This window comes from Clarias gariepinus, chromosome 20 (assembly GCF_024256425.1).
Source record: "Clarias gariepinus isolate MV-2021 ecotype Netherlands chromosome 20, CGAR_prim_01v2, whole genome shotgun sequence".
NCBI lineage: Eukaryota > Metazoa > Chordata > Actinopteri > Siluriformes > Clariidae > Clarias > Clarias gariepinus.
Genome location: NC_071119.1, coordinates 21233488 through 21249006, shown reverse-complemented (window position 1 = coordinate 21249006; position 15519 = coordinate 21233488).

The following is a 15519-nucleotide window of genomic DNA, read 5'->3' as shown; positions in this document are numbered from 1 at the left end:
AACTGCGCATCAGTTAAGGGTGGACTGTTTAGTGATGAAAGCTGTACAAACCTGCATGGCTTCTTCTGTTCCACCAGTAAGTGTGTAGTTTTATATCTAACACAACTAATTGGAAATTTAATTAATGATTTTTTATCTTCCATTGCTTCATGAGAAGAAATGCAATGTTATATTTTACAATAATGAATGCACATATTTATGCTTATAATCAGCATTTTCAATTTGTTGCAGATTGCAGACTGGAAAATAGACCACTATACTGATTTAAAATGGGCTCAGTGAAACACATTTGAATACTTGAAAGCATAGGTCACATAATGATGGCCTGAGAGCATGGGAGAATATGATGCTGAAATTAGAACTAAACTCATTTGAGTTTTGTTCAAAACATAAATTAAACACAACAATCAAATCAAACAAAAATACATTAACTGAATATGTGTGTGTTCCACAGGCTCACCAATGAGGAGTCAGATAATAAGACTGCAGGTGAAGTCTGATGGAAGCGTGCTTGATCGTGCAGTACAGTCGTCTCTTTTAGAGCAAGTAAGTAAGAATATCTGATATTTTTACGAGCACAAGACTGGAGATCATTATATCAGGCTGATTGGGTTAGAATAGAAGACTTGACATGTTAAAAGGAGGGTGATGCTTGAAATCATTGTTCTTCCATTGTTAACCATGGTAACTTGCAAAGAAACGCGTGCAGCCATCATTGTGTTGCATAAAAATGGCTTTACAGGCAAGAATATCGTGGCTACTAAGATTGCACCTAGATCAACAATTTATATGATCATCAAGAACTTCAAGGAAAGAGGATCAATTCTTGTTAAGAAGGCTTTAGGGCATCCAAGAAAGTCTTCTAAAGGGGATTTAGCTGCGGGATCGAAGTGCCATCAGTGCAGAGCTAGCTCAGGAATGGAGGCGGGCAGGTGTAAGCACTTCTGCACGCACAGTGAGGCGAAGACTTTTGGAAGATGGCATGGTGTCAAGAAGGGCAGCAAAGAAGCCACTTCTCTCCAAAAAAAAACGTCAGGGACAGATTGATCTTTTAATGCAACCACGGAGGGCGCAATCCAGTGTCTTCTTTTGCCAATCCCAAGTCTGGATAAATGCTGAGGGTTGTGTCAGGAAGGGCATCCGACGTAAAACATTTGCCACATCAATGATGCGAATCACGAATATAAATCCCATACCGGATCGGTCGTGGCTCGGGTTAACAACAATCGCCACTGGTGTTGTTGACCTACAGGGTGCAGGTAAAAATTGGGCTACTGTTGGTCGAAGAAGGAGAGGAGGAAGGCGTGTTCAAAAGCAGAAAGAGAAGAGGAAAGGCAAGAGTTTAGGAGTGATAGTAGGGACTTTGAATGTAGGGACCATGACAGGGAGGGGAAGAGTTGGTTGATATGATGCAGAGAAGGAAGGTGGATATACTGTGTGTCCAGGAGACCAGGTGGAAAGGTAGCAAGGCCAGAAGCTTAGGATCAGGGTTTAAATTGTTTTACCATGGTGTGGATAGGAAAAGAAATGGAGTGGGAGTTATTTTGAAAGAGGAGTTTGTAAGGAATGTTCTAGAGGTGAAGAGAGTATCAGATAGGGTGATGAGTCTAAAGCTGGAAATTGAAGGGATAATTTTTAATGTTGTTAGTGGTTGTGCCCCACAGGTAGAATGTGAGTTAAAAGGAGAAATTCTGGAGTGAGTTAGATGAAGTGATGCAGAGCATCCCCAGAGGTGAGAGAGTGGTGATTGGTGCAGACTTCAATGGACATGTTGGGGAAGGGAACAGAGGTGATGAAAATGTGATAGGCAGGTTTTGTCTTCAGGACAGGAATGTAGAAGGACAGATGGTGGTGGACTTTGCAAGAAATGGAAGTAGTAAATACTTTCTTCCAGAAGAGGCAGAAACATAGGGTGACATATAAGAGTGGAGGCAGAAGCACTCAGGTCGACTACATCTTGTGTCGACGTTGTAATCTGAAAGAGATCAATGACTGCAAAGTGTTGGTAGGGGAGAGTGTAGCCAGACAACACAGAATGGTGGTGTGTAAAATAACCCTGGTGGTGAGGAAGGTGAAGAGGACAAAGGCAGAGCGGAGGACAAAGTGGTGGAAGCTGAGAAAGGAAGAATGTTGTGGAGTTTTTAGGGAGGAGTTGAGACGGGCTATGAATGGTCAGGAGGTGCTTTTAGGTGACTGGACAACTACAGCCAATGTGATCAGGGAGACAGGTAGGAGGGTACTTGGTGTATCATCAGGTAAGGGAAAAGTGGACAAGGAGACTTGGTGGTGGAATGAGGAAGTCCAGGAGTGTATACAGGGAAAGAGGCTAGCTAAGAAGAAGTGGGACACTGAGAGGACTGAAAAGAGTAGACAGGAGTACAGGGAGATGCAGAGTAAGGTGAAGGTAGAGGTGGCAAAACCCAAACAAAGAGCATATGAGGACTTGTATGCTAGGCTTGACAGTAAGAAGGGGGAGGGGTGGATCTCTACAGGTTGGCAAGGCAGAGAGATAGAGATGGAAAGGATATGCAGCAGGTTAGAGTGATTAAAGATAAAGATGGAAATGTACTGACAGATGCCAGGTGGGTGATGGAAAGATGAAAGGAGTACTTTAAGGAGTTGATGAATGAGGAAAACGAAAGAGAACAAAGAGTAGAACAGGTGACTGTTGTGGAACAGGAAGTAGCTAATATTAGTAGAAGTAAGGTGAGAAGGAAATTGAAGAGGATGAAGAATGGAAAGGCTGTTGGTCCTGATGACATACCTGTGGATGTATGGAAGTGGTAAGTGGAGAGGTGGCAGTAGAGTTTCTGACTAGTTTGTTTAACAAGATCTTGGAGAGTGAGAGGATTCCAGAGGAATGGAGGAGTAATGTATTGGTGCTAATTTTTAAGAACAAGGGAGATGTGCAAAGCTGTGGCAATTATAGATGTATAAAACTAATGAGCCAGACAATGAAGCTGTGGGAAAGAGTAGTGGAAGCTAGGGTAAGGGCAGAGGTGAGCATTTGTGAGCAGCAATATGGTTTTATGCCTAGAAGGAGTACATCAGATGCAATATTTGCTTTGAGGATGCTGGCGGAGAAATACAGAGAAGGTAACAGGGAGTTGCGTTGTGTCTTTGTAGATTTAGAGAAAGCGTATGACAGGGTGCCAAGAGAGGAGCTGTGGTATTGTATGAGAAGGTCTGGAGTGGCAGAGAAGTATGTTAGAGTGGTGCAGGACATGTATGAGAGCTGTAAGACAGTGGTGAGATGTGCTGTAGATGTGACAAAAGAGTTCAAGGTGGAGGTGGGTCTGCATCAAGGATTGGCTCTAAGCCCCTTTTTGTTTGCTCTGGTGATGGACAGGATGACAGATGAGGTAAGACAGGAGTCTCCATGGACTATGATGTTTGCAGATGACATTCTGCTTTGTAGCGAGAGCAGAGAACAGGTTGAGGAAAATTTGGAGAGGTGGAGGTATGCTCTGGAAAGCAGAGGAATGAAGATTAGCCGCAGCAAGGCAAAATACATGTGTGTAAATGAGAGGGACCCAAGAGGATCAGTGCGGCTACAGGGAGCAGAGGTAAAGAAGGTGCAGGATTGTAAGAAATTAGGGTCAACGGTCCAGAGCAATGGAGAGTGTTCAAAGGAGGTGAAGAGGCCGGTACAGGCAGGTTGGAATGGGTGGAGAAAAGTGTCAGGTGTGTTGTGCGATAAAAGAGTATCAGCGAGAATAAAAGGAAAGTTGTACAGGACAGTGGTGAGACCAGCGATGCTCTACGGCTTAGAGACAGTGGCGCTGAAGAAAAGACAGGAGGCAGAGTTGAAGGTAGCAGAGCTAAAGATGTTGAGGTTCTCTTTGGGAGTGACAAGAATGGATAGGATCAAGAATGAGTTCATCAGAGGGACAACGCACGTTAGATGTTTTGGAGATAAAGTCAGAGAGGCCAGATTGAGGTGGTTTGGACATGTTCAAAGGAGAGATTGTGAATATATTGGTAAAAGGATGCTGAGGTTGGAACTGCCAGGCAGGAGGTCTAGAGGAAGTACAAAGATGAGATTTATGGATGCAGTGAGAGAGGACATAAAGTTAGTTGGTGTGAGAGAAGAGGATGCAGAGGATAGGGTTAGATGGAGGCAAATGATTCGCTGTGGCGACCCCTGAAAAGGAACAGCCGAAAGACAAAGAAGAAGAAGGACAGATTGATCTTCTGCAGAAAGTATGGTGAACGGACTGCTGAGGACTGGGGCAAAGTCATATTCTCAGATGAAGCCTCTCTCCGATTGTTTGGGGCATCTGTAAAAAGGCTTGTCCGGAGGGGAAAAGGTGAGCGCTACCATCAGTCCTGTGTCATGCCAACAGTAAAGCATCCTGAGACCATACATGTGTGGGGTTGCTTTTCATCCAAGGGAGTGGGCTTACTCACAATTTTGCCCCAAAACATGGCCATGAATAAAGAATGATACCAAAACACCCTTCAACAGCAACTTTTTCCAACAATCCAACAACAGTTTGGTGAAGAACAATGCATTTTCCAGCACGATGGAGCACCGTGCCATAAGGCAAAAGTGATAACTAAGTGGCTCGGGAGACCAAAACGTTGAAATTTTGGGTCCAGATCTTAATCCCATTGAGAACTTCAGGTCAATCCTAAAGAGGTGGGTGGACAAACAAAAACCCACTAATTCTGACAAACTCCAAGAAGTGATTATAAAAGAATGGGTTGCTATCAGTCAGGATTTGGCACAGAAGTTGATTGAGAGCATGCCTAGTCGAATTGCAGAGGTCCTGAAAAAGAAGGGCCAACACTGCAAATACTGACTCTTTGCATAAATTTCATGTAATTGTCAAAAAAAGCCTTTATGCCCGTATGAAGTGCTTGTAATTATATTTCAGTACATCACAGAAACAACTGAAACAAAGATCTAAAAACAGTTTAGCGGCAAACTTTGTGAAAACTAATATTTGTGTCATTCTCAAAACTTTTGGCCACGACTGTACATTTGCTATAGTATGGTAAATGGTTCTACCATAAACTTTAGTATGGTACTATGAAAAATGTACCAGGATGCTGTCAAAAATGTTTATGTTCAATAATGGTAATTGTTTATATAGTATGGCATCATTATATATATGTAACCTTAATTAAATAAATACCATAGTGTACTGTATGTTGAAACACTTAATATTATATACATTAAAAAAGTACTGCCTGTATGTACTACATCATATCAGTAGCATGTACTAAAATATCTACTATAGTACAAGATGTACAAATATACCATATTAGATACCTGATGAACTTTGGTAGCCACTGATGTACCCAATAAGTATCATGGTATTTACCATTGTATAGTGGTACATACCATAGTACCCATTGAAATGCCACAATACCTATGCTGTTGCTCTAAAGACCTATGGTGCCTACCATAATTAGATATGAAGTACCACAGTAATAGTCTAGTATTTTATAGTGTGCACTATAGTTTATTATGGAAAACTATATTGCATACCATAGCAAAATTTATTATTGGAAAAATACCCAGGATCAAAATGATTCATTTTTATTTTTTTCTGCCTTAAAAGACTCATTGGGAAAAAACCTGAACCATTCAGAGTGTACTTCTCGCAATACCCCCTTTACACTCAGCTGAATTTGAATTCTGCAAAGTCTGTATCAATTCGGTTATTGTTTTAAGTGTAGCGACCCCACATTGATCCATTAATTATTTAAGACCATGATCGACTAAACACAGGATTATTTGTAATGAAACTTAATGAGCTACCTCAGTTCAGGTAAGTGCTCCTATCACCTGACCGAGGTGCATTCTGGAAAAAATACAAAAATCACAAAAAGAAGTCTCCGGGCACACAGCACCCTCTATGGGTATTTCCTGACAGTAAGGACATGAAAATGGCTCTAAAGCAAATTGTGCCTATAATGTCAAAAGTGTTACCATCATGATAACACTTAAATGGGGAGCCATTAAGAAATGTAAAGATGTTACAGAGTCCTAAAGAATTGATAATGAAATTGTACCATATCTTCTGATACAAAGCTTAATTAAAAAGACGGCAAACCACTACTACAAACCATTACCGATTATTAAACACACCTTTACATCTGCGTTAAGGCATCAATCACAGGCAAAAAAAAAAAGGAGCATTAAAGAGTGTGTGGGGGCAGTAACATATAATTCAAATAGGGAAATAAATTCAATATTTACATTGATGTTAAAATATTTGCATTGAGTTTATTCATGTATTCATAAAACAATCAAAGACTAACAAACATGACTAAGAGAAAATCACATACATATGGGGGGGAGGGGGGGTGTTTATTCAGTGTCTATTTTCCCTTTTTCTTCCTTCTCCCCTTATTTTGTATTAATAATAATTCTTCTTTGAATAGTACATTCTACATTTATTATTATTACAATAGTTTTTATTATCATTATTATTATTATTATTATTAGTAGTAGTAGTAGTAGTAGTAGTAGTAGCAGCAATTATTATTATAATAATAATAATAATTATTATTATTATTATTATTATTATTATTATTATTATTATTGTTTTTTGTTTTCCTTCTTCGGTAGTTTTCATCCCTAATGTCACTTTATTTTTAATTTCACAGTTAAATGTGTGTATATATTTTTTACCTATTTATTTCTATGGCAATATGAGTGTATGCAGGAGCCCTCATTATCTTTGCCCAATGGCTCCTGCATGACTGCTGCATGTCACATAATATTGTTTATGTTTTGTTGTATTCTTTAATCAAGTATGTTATTCCCTAAATGTTCTCATGTATGATTAAACTGCAGAGATTGTAATTGTAATTTTATCTGTCCTTCTAGAATATAAAGAACCTGAGCCCTGCAGGGGAAGGTGTACAGTATGGTTAGTGTTTGACATGTGTAGTGGGGTCATTGGGTGCATGTAAGTGCAAGATTGCAGGAATGCAACATATATTTTAGGAATAAAAATTATATGGTAAATTTGTCATCATACTTAAATGTAAAATTAATAGAAATTATCAAACCAGATATTTTAGATGAAATCATTTGTATTGTGCATTGGACATGTAATATACCTTTTAATTAAAGGTAAAATGGTACTGTTAATTTTGTTTTCACTTCCATCTACTTTTAATATGAGCATTTTTGGCTGCCGAACAGGTGAGGAGGCAAGACCAGTGCTTAATGACTTGATAATAGTGCTTATGAGGCGCTACTAAGGTGTTTTTACTCGGAAAAAATTTAGTCGGGAAATTTTTCAACATCCTTCAATTTTCCTCCCAATGCTAACAACACTAACAAACACAACCAAATTTAAACCAAGCCCAAAAGGGGCTGTAAGGAGCTGTTACCAACCTCTACCGAACTTTCTAGCAGTCATAATGAATCTGGATCAGTGTTGCAAATTTGGAGTGGAATCAGAAATATAAATACAGTTGTGAAAATTGTCTCATCTAAATATGTTTGACTAACTCATAAGGTCCTGTAAAATTATCTGTGACAATAATAATAATCATTATAATAATAATATTATTAATAAAAACCTGCTGTTATTCCGAAATACTTTTGAACATTTAATTTCTTTATCTGTTTTTCAGATCAAGCTGAAACTGGAAGAAAACGGGATGTTGAAAAACACTTGGACTTGGAGGGTGCAGCCAGATGGACAAATCTTTCACAAGAACAAAAAAGAAAAAAGATGATCTGTGACACCTAAATGCTTACAGTTCCTAAATATCTACCAGCTTATTCAGTGACATTTTAATCAATGTATAACATTTAAGCTTAAATCAGTAGTGCCTGTCAGACACCAGGGTTAGCCATATAGAATTTCACTGGTGAACATGTACTCTAACATGCCTTATTTCTTTTTAGCATTTTAACTGTAAATTATGTTTTGTAATTTAATTACAAACATTCTATATTTAACATGTTCAGAACTTTCTACAATTGATTGGAAATAATACAGCAATACAGGAAATACAGGAAAGAGGGAAATGTCAGAATGGGCATATTATATCACTGCAACACAGGGGTTCATGCATCATTATAAAAAAACACTTACAGATGAGGCATTTAAAAACGAGTGTGACTGCTGCGCTATTCTGTTAGTGTGCGCCTTGCAATTTTTATCCAAGTGTTGTACTTCACAGAATTTCCACCAGGTGGCACATGGAAGAACTGCCAGAAAATGCCAGAGCACATTATATGTATAATCATTCAAAGTCTGCAATGTATAGTATAGTCTATATGCACATGCAACTTAGTGATTGTGTGAAAACAGCTACAATAAATTCAGAACAAATAGACACAGTTCTTATATCTTTGTCTATTTGTTCAGAATTTTACACAGAGTTTTTTCTTTGGGTTCTGCCAAAGTCCCGTGCATTTTCGGAAGCGGAGCCACGCAGGTTTTATGTGATGGACTGATGTGAAATAAATAAAATATCCATATATAATAATATTGTTGTTGTTGTTGTAACAGTGTTTTCAAAAATACACACTACATTAATGTTGGCAAACAGCGTTTATTCTCATCTCTGGAGAAAACAGTTGTGTGAGGACAGGTAATTGCAGCGAAATTTTACTCAAAACGGAAACCGATTACTCCCTCATGATATTTTATTAACTATAGTGAAGAACTGAACAGATGAAAATCTATCAATCTATCCATGAACACACACCTTGATCTCTGTTTCTCACTCTGCGCTGCTGCTGTCTCCTGAGCTGATTGAAAAATGCGCAGAAAGACGTTAAGGATCAAATGTAAAGAGGAAAGAGACGATAATAAATTTTTGAGTTTGTGGAGCTATTTGCAAAATTTTTTTAGGGGGCTAAACATAAATTTAGAGGGGCTAAAGCCTTAAAATGGCCTAATAAAGCCGATGCACTTGTTTATGGGAAAACATTATTTATAGGAATGTGACAAATTCCATTTGCATTAAGAACCTCATTTCCAAAATGAGTCGGCGATAGAAGAAAAGTTTTGTTAATGCAATATATTTTTATATTACTGCAATATAATAAACGAATAACACTAAAATTACTGACTTTTTTTCTGGTGCAAGTCTCGAGGTGTTATTTACCCCTGCTGAGATTTTCTCAGTTCCTTAGCTCGATACTTTTGTTGTGCAAACCACCCATTACCTGTGAGGCCTGGCACATTTGCGCAGGGTTAGTAAATCTAGTGTTAATAAAAATGCCTCCTTGGCCAATGACTTAATCTTTATATTGCATGAATATAATAACAAGATTAAAAGGTCAATATTGTTAACTTTATTTTGGAAATCTCCCAACTAGTGTTGACTTTATTATCTAAATATTACTGTTAAATCATGCATTATAATGACTTTAAACAACTAAAATGACTTTAATGGTTAAACAACTTTGATGACTAAAGCGTTTTTGCCCTAACTCTCCTTCCTAATATGCATATGTATGGTATGTATTATTACATATAAATAGTGTCATGTCGTTAAAAATTATTTTTAAATACAACAAACTATTTTTTTTTTGTATTTAAAGAAAGTTTCTGTATTCAGTTTCTGTATAGGCCTATACAGAAGAAGACGTGTGTTCAAACCAAAACCAAAGTATCCTTTGAAAGTTCATGTTTGGGTGGCAATATCCAGGCTTAGAGCAGGACTGATTGCAATATTTGCCCCCTGTTTTGCAAATCACTTTGGATGAAAAACATTTTTTGGCCAGGAAAGCATGGCAGCAGGCTTGATCCCGGACACTTCGTTCCACCGTGGGGTTGGGGGGTGGCAGATGGATTCAGCTAAATAATTGTTGACGGTGGGGGTTATTTTGGGCACAAAAATGAACACGTTTTATTTTGAACTTACAATATTAGTCTAAAAATATATCACCATAGGAGCACGGCTCCGGAGCTGCAGCAAAGGCAGGCAGCGTTATGAACAAAAGGATGATAAACGCATGCGATTTATCGGTAAAATGCAGACACATACCCCTCCACCCCCCCACATACCCCCAGAAATACAACTAACAAATATATAGGCTACTCGCTAGATAAACGCTGATCCAATTATTAAGTAATTATTTATTTTATTTAATTCCAATTATTAAGTAACTAATTATTACGTCTGATTTAACTGCATATCATTAATCTTTTAAATCTATTTTAGGCAGAGATGTCCTCTCTGTCTTCTTAATTCATCTAAACCCAAACCTAAATCTCCCTACAGTATTTGCCAACAGCACACATAGTGTGATAAATTCACAACTATCGTGAATGAAAGTTGAGAAGAGATTCCGCAGAATCTTCTGACAGTGTTTGCACTAAAGGACTATACTCGACAAGAATATAGAGAATAAGAATCATATTTATCATAAGAAAAGTAATTAAATAATAAAATTATATTAAATAAGAACTTTATCGATTAATTTTCTCATTCCCTTCTGAAGTAGTTAAATATGCTTATACTGTAGATACGTAGGTTACATTGTAAAAGAACAATCGAAAGTAAATTACAAACTGCATGTTATGTAAAATATGAATAAAACAGTATTAGGCACAAATATATGATATGGTAGTAAGTGCATTGCATTTTTTTATTCAAAATTATTATTTACACATGAGTGCTCAAATTTAAAGCGAATGCAATTATTTATTAATTGTGTTTATTTAACGTCATTCAACCGTTTAAGTTGCCTACCAGCCCACTATTATTTTCTGTTCAAATTTAAAGATGTCAGCACGTGTGTGCAAAAAGTTGAAGTACAAAGAAAGACTATGTTGTAAAAATATATCAGCTACTCAATAGATAAACGACTGTCCATACAGTAAATAAAAGAAAAGTATTAAGTCAAACTATTAAGTCTGATTTAATTGCTATCATTAATCATTTTTATTTATTTTTTAAAATCTATTTTATGTTTTGCTGGGAAAATAAAATTTAGGCAGAGATGTCCGCTCTGTCTTGTTAATTAATTTAATCACCCCCCCCCCCCCACCTTCAGTATTTGCCAACAGCGCACATAGTGTGATAAATTCACACCTATTGTGAATGAAAGGTGAGTTGAGGGTTGCCCACTAGAGGGCACTGTGTGTTGTAGTTTTTGTTAGTAGACTCAGTTTCCCAGAAGGCTCCTCGGTCAGGTGATGCAGGTGCTCACCTGAACAAGGTAGCTCATTAATCTCCTTATAAATAGCTGGTTGTACTGGGAAATTAGGTTGAGCATTAAAGAGTTCTGTTGGTTTATGTGCTGGTTCAGGTTGTTTAATTATAGTTGGCCTTATGGTTTCTGGAGCTTTAAGTTAAGTTTATATTTGTCTTAATTAAGTATGTCTCTGTGTCTCCTAGCAGCATAAGCCTCTAGGAGAATTAGCCTTTTGTGTTTACCCTCATGTGTGAGTAATCTCATTTACATGTGTAGTTCTTAGTCCGTATAAATACTAATTAGTGCACTACTAACCTGCTTAGATTTTAGTCTGTTTAGTCTCCTTGTCTGTTTAGATCATAGCCTGTTTAGCTACTAGTCTGTTTCATACCTAGTCTGCTGTGGCCCTAGTCTGTTCGCCCCTCGGGTCTCTGGCTACTAGCCTGGGGTGCGTTTCCTGTACAATGATGTAGCTCTTTGCTTAACCACCATTGTACGATGCAACGTTAAAGAAAATAACTAACTAGTCACGACTGTTTCCCAACACCATAGTACCCGTGTCGCAAATTCATCGTTAGGACCATTTTGGTTTAATCTGTCATTTTTCTTTGATACAATGGCGGAGTAGTGCCATAGGCACATATCGCCCCCTACTGTAAAGTGTGTGTGTTTTTTTTTTTTTTTTTTTTTCCTTCGGTTCCCATTCGATGCGCTTTTGCAATGATGTAACGTAGAAGTGGTGTAATAACGTCACAAACGCAACATTATTAATATTTTAATGAACCCTAATTTGGTATTGATACATCAGTACAATTAAAAAAAAAATGTAAGGACTTATGGGTTTTGAAAATGCTGGGATTGTGTTGTGAACACCTGTTATCTATTTTGCTCAAGATCATTTCCTATTTAAGTCTCTTTGACATACAGCCATGGTTTAATGAGAGGTGACATGAAAAAAAAATGATACGAAAGCCACAATTTTCTAAAAAAAAAAAAAAAAAAAAAAGAGCTTGCAGTTCTTTTGGAGGAGGTGGGAAACTAAATCCTGCTTTTCTCCAAATTAAAAAACACAGTGACAGATTCTGAAGGAAATTGCAATAAAAATAAATGCTTCTGGAACTGGGTATGAGAGAAGCCCAGAGGAAGTGAGAAACAAGTGGAGGGACTTGCAAGTGTAACCAAACGGAGGGCTGCAGCACGTAGAAGGGAAGGAAAAAAGACTGGAGGGGGTATCAATTCAGTTCCTCCTCTGAATGAGGAGGAAGAAAAAGTTTTTGCCATCCTGGGGCCTGAAGCTTTGGAAGGGATCCCTGGAGGTATTGATGCACATGCATCAACCAGGCCTCCAACATCAGGCCTCCTCCAGTCTGGCCCTCCAACATCAGAAGTGGGTCCAGGTCCTGGGCTATTGCTCCCTTTTTCTGATTCACCTCAGTCTGAGGCCTCCATGTGCTGAGCAATGTCCTCCTGATATACCAGAACACCAGCTATTAATTTCCCAACAAAGGAGAAACGGGTGACGTTGTGGCTGCAGTGAAACGCTGCTTCAGTCAGAGGAAAAAAAAAAATGAACTTCAGGCTATCAGGAAGGAATTGACAGCCCTGAGGGAGCAGCAAAAGAGACATCATGAGAATGTAATGGCCTATAGGAGGGCCAAATTAGAACTTTTACAACAACAGGCCAGCAAACCCTCTTTAACCATGTTTTTACCACCTGAAAGTAAGTGCAAATGGCATTCTTTTATTGCTCAGTATTTAAAGTCAAATCATGTATGGATGACAGCTTTTTAACTTTCAGAAACTGTGTATTTTCTTTTCAGATTCACAGATGTAATCCACTACATCTTCATCTTTTTATTTATTTATTTTTTTTTTTGGCTACATTGTTGGCCATCATGCCTCCCAAAATCCAACCCCTCGTCCTTGTCGTGGGAGGTGGAAACAGACTGGGTCTGGCAAATGGGGCTCTGGTGAAGCTGTGTGGGTTTGCAGTGATAAAGCAGATCAAAGCCTTCATCAGCTGATTTGAAATACAAAATAAAATACACTATTTTATGTCCAAACATACTCTTTTGTAATATAGTAAAATAGTGTTTTTTGTATATGTACTGTAAGTGCTTTTTTGGCATTTAAACAGTAGGTTAATATGTGGAAAAGTAACTTGACTCAAAGTAGAACACTAATGCCATTTAAAAAAGCTAAAGCTAAAAAAGCTAAAGCACTTTTACCATGCCCTGTCATCACTTAGTCACATTATTCAGATATTTAATAAGCCTAATTATGAAGCATGTGTATGAAATGGAATTCAAACTTTTATTTTACAGTGGTAAGCCACCATCAAATACACTAAAACCATAAGAGAAATCTCTATGTATGTAAGATTTTATCAATGAGTCATTTTATCAATGACAATATAAGGCCAAACATGGTACAAAACTCTCTTAGCATTCAGGTAATTTTAAAGAATGGCATAACTATGGAAAAACAGTATGACAACAGCCTATTTTAAAACAAAATGATCATTAATGCATTAATAGGATAATGTTGAAACCTAATTAGTATAACAAATCTTGGATCACTTGCTTAGGTGGTTAATTTAGACTGATTATTAGCCAATGTGAATGATTATTAGCCACCTTGATAAATCAACAGCAGGTGTACTAAGAACTCTCCTAATAAAAACAGCATGCACATGTCCTTCAAGTCATTAACAATGGCAGCTTTACTAAGATTTCTACAGCTTGAGCACAAAAGATGCCGCAGAAGTCAGACCGTTTACATAAATGCCTACATAAGGACACATTTTACCCCCCTTGATCTGATAATGCCATCTTGAGAAAATTCTGGCTTCCAAGGAACAAGATCCTTGACTTACTGGAGATTGTGAAACCAAACCTTCAGAGGGCCACAAAAAGAAACTATGCCCCAAGTCCAGCGGTGCAGTTGTTAGCTACACTGCGTTTTTATGCTATTGGAAGTTTTATGGAGGTGGTGGGTGATGGCCTAGGTCTCAGCAAGTCTTTAGTCAGCAAAACTGTGACAGCAGTAACACCTTTGCTGTTACAGCTTATGAAGGACAGCCTGATTTAGGTGACAACACCAGAAGAAATCCAGCAGGCTAATCAACACTTTCACAGCATTGCCAGCATCCCCAGAGTGATTGGCATCATTGATGGCACCCTAATTCCTGCTAGAGGACACAGAGACAAAGAGACATACTAAATTAAGACAAATATAAACTTAACTTAAAGCTCCAGAAACTAAATGGCCAGCTATAATTAAACAACCTGAAACAGCACATAAACCAACAGAACAAAGGCCCACTTAACAGAACTAGCCCTGTTGCAAATGAGCCATTATATATTTGCAGGAAGGGCTATCCTGCTATTAATGTTCAAATAATATGCAACAAAATGGCCTGGGAGCACACATGACTCTTTTGTTTGGGCCAATTCTGCAATTTGCCAGGTGGCTGAAGAGGGTGGCTTTGATGATAGCTGGCTGTTGGAAGACAGTGGATATCCTCTTCGCCCATATCTCATAACACCTGTGCATTTTGATGAGGAAGAGGGGGGTCTTTCTGGTGCTGCTGAGGATGAGAATGATGACACTTCTGATGAGGAGGATGATGATAATGATGATCCTTTAAACACCCATCAAGGCAGAATGCATCCTGCAGGAGCAGAAGCCAGACAAATGTTAATTCGGAATATGTTTGGTTAGTTATTTGTTTACAGTTCGGATCCTGTATTTTTTGTTTAAATGAATGAACTTGTATTAATAAATATTTTGTTTATTTGCCTACAAGATTTCCCCCTGCAGACGTACTTTAAATAGTTTTGCAAACAAGTAGGCTATATATATATATATATATATATATATATATATACACGACTTCGAGGGAGGAACCAGAGCATGCTTTCATCGCCACCCGGTGTCGAAGGAGGAACCAGCGCTGCATCGGCCGCCCGGCATGAGGAAGTTTCAGTGCTGGAACTGTGTTGGAAGTTCCAGTCGTGAGTCAACCCCAAGTACGAGCTATTGCCGCCCCTGCCGTCCAGCGTCGGCTGCAGGCTGCTGCTGCATCTGGTTCCTGGCTTCGGTGGCAATCCACACTCGCCCTCTCTCCCACCCTGCTCGTCAGCGTCACAAGCTAGCTCGTCAGCGTCACAAGTCGAGTGGAACGACCCGGGACATTGGGTAGCCCAGGACCTCCGTTAGCGCTTTCAAGGAGTGTTTTTTTAAAAGGGGGGGGGGGGTACTGTAAGAGTTGCCCACTAGAGGACACTGTGTGTTGTAGATTTTATTGGTAGACTTAGTTTCTCAGAAGGAATAAGGAATAATAACCTAGCAGGATAAGCCTCTAGGAGAATTAGCTTTTTGTGTTTACC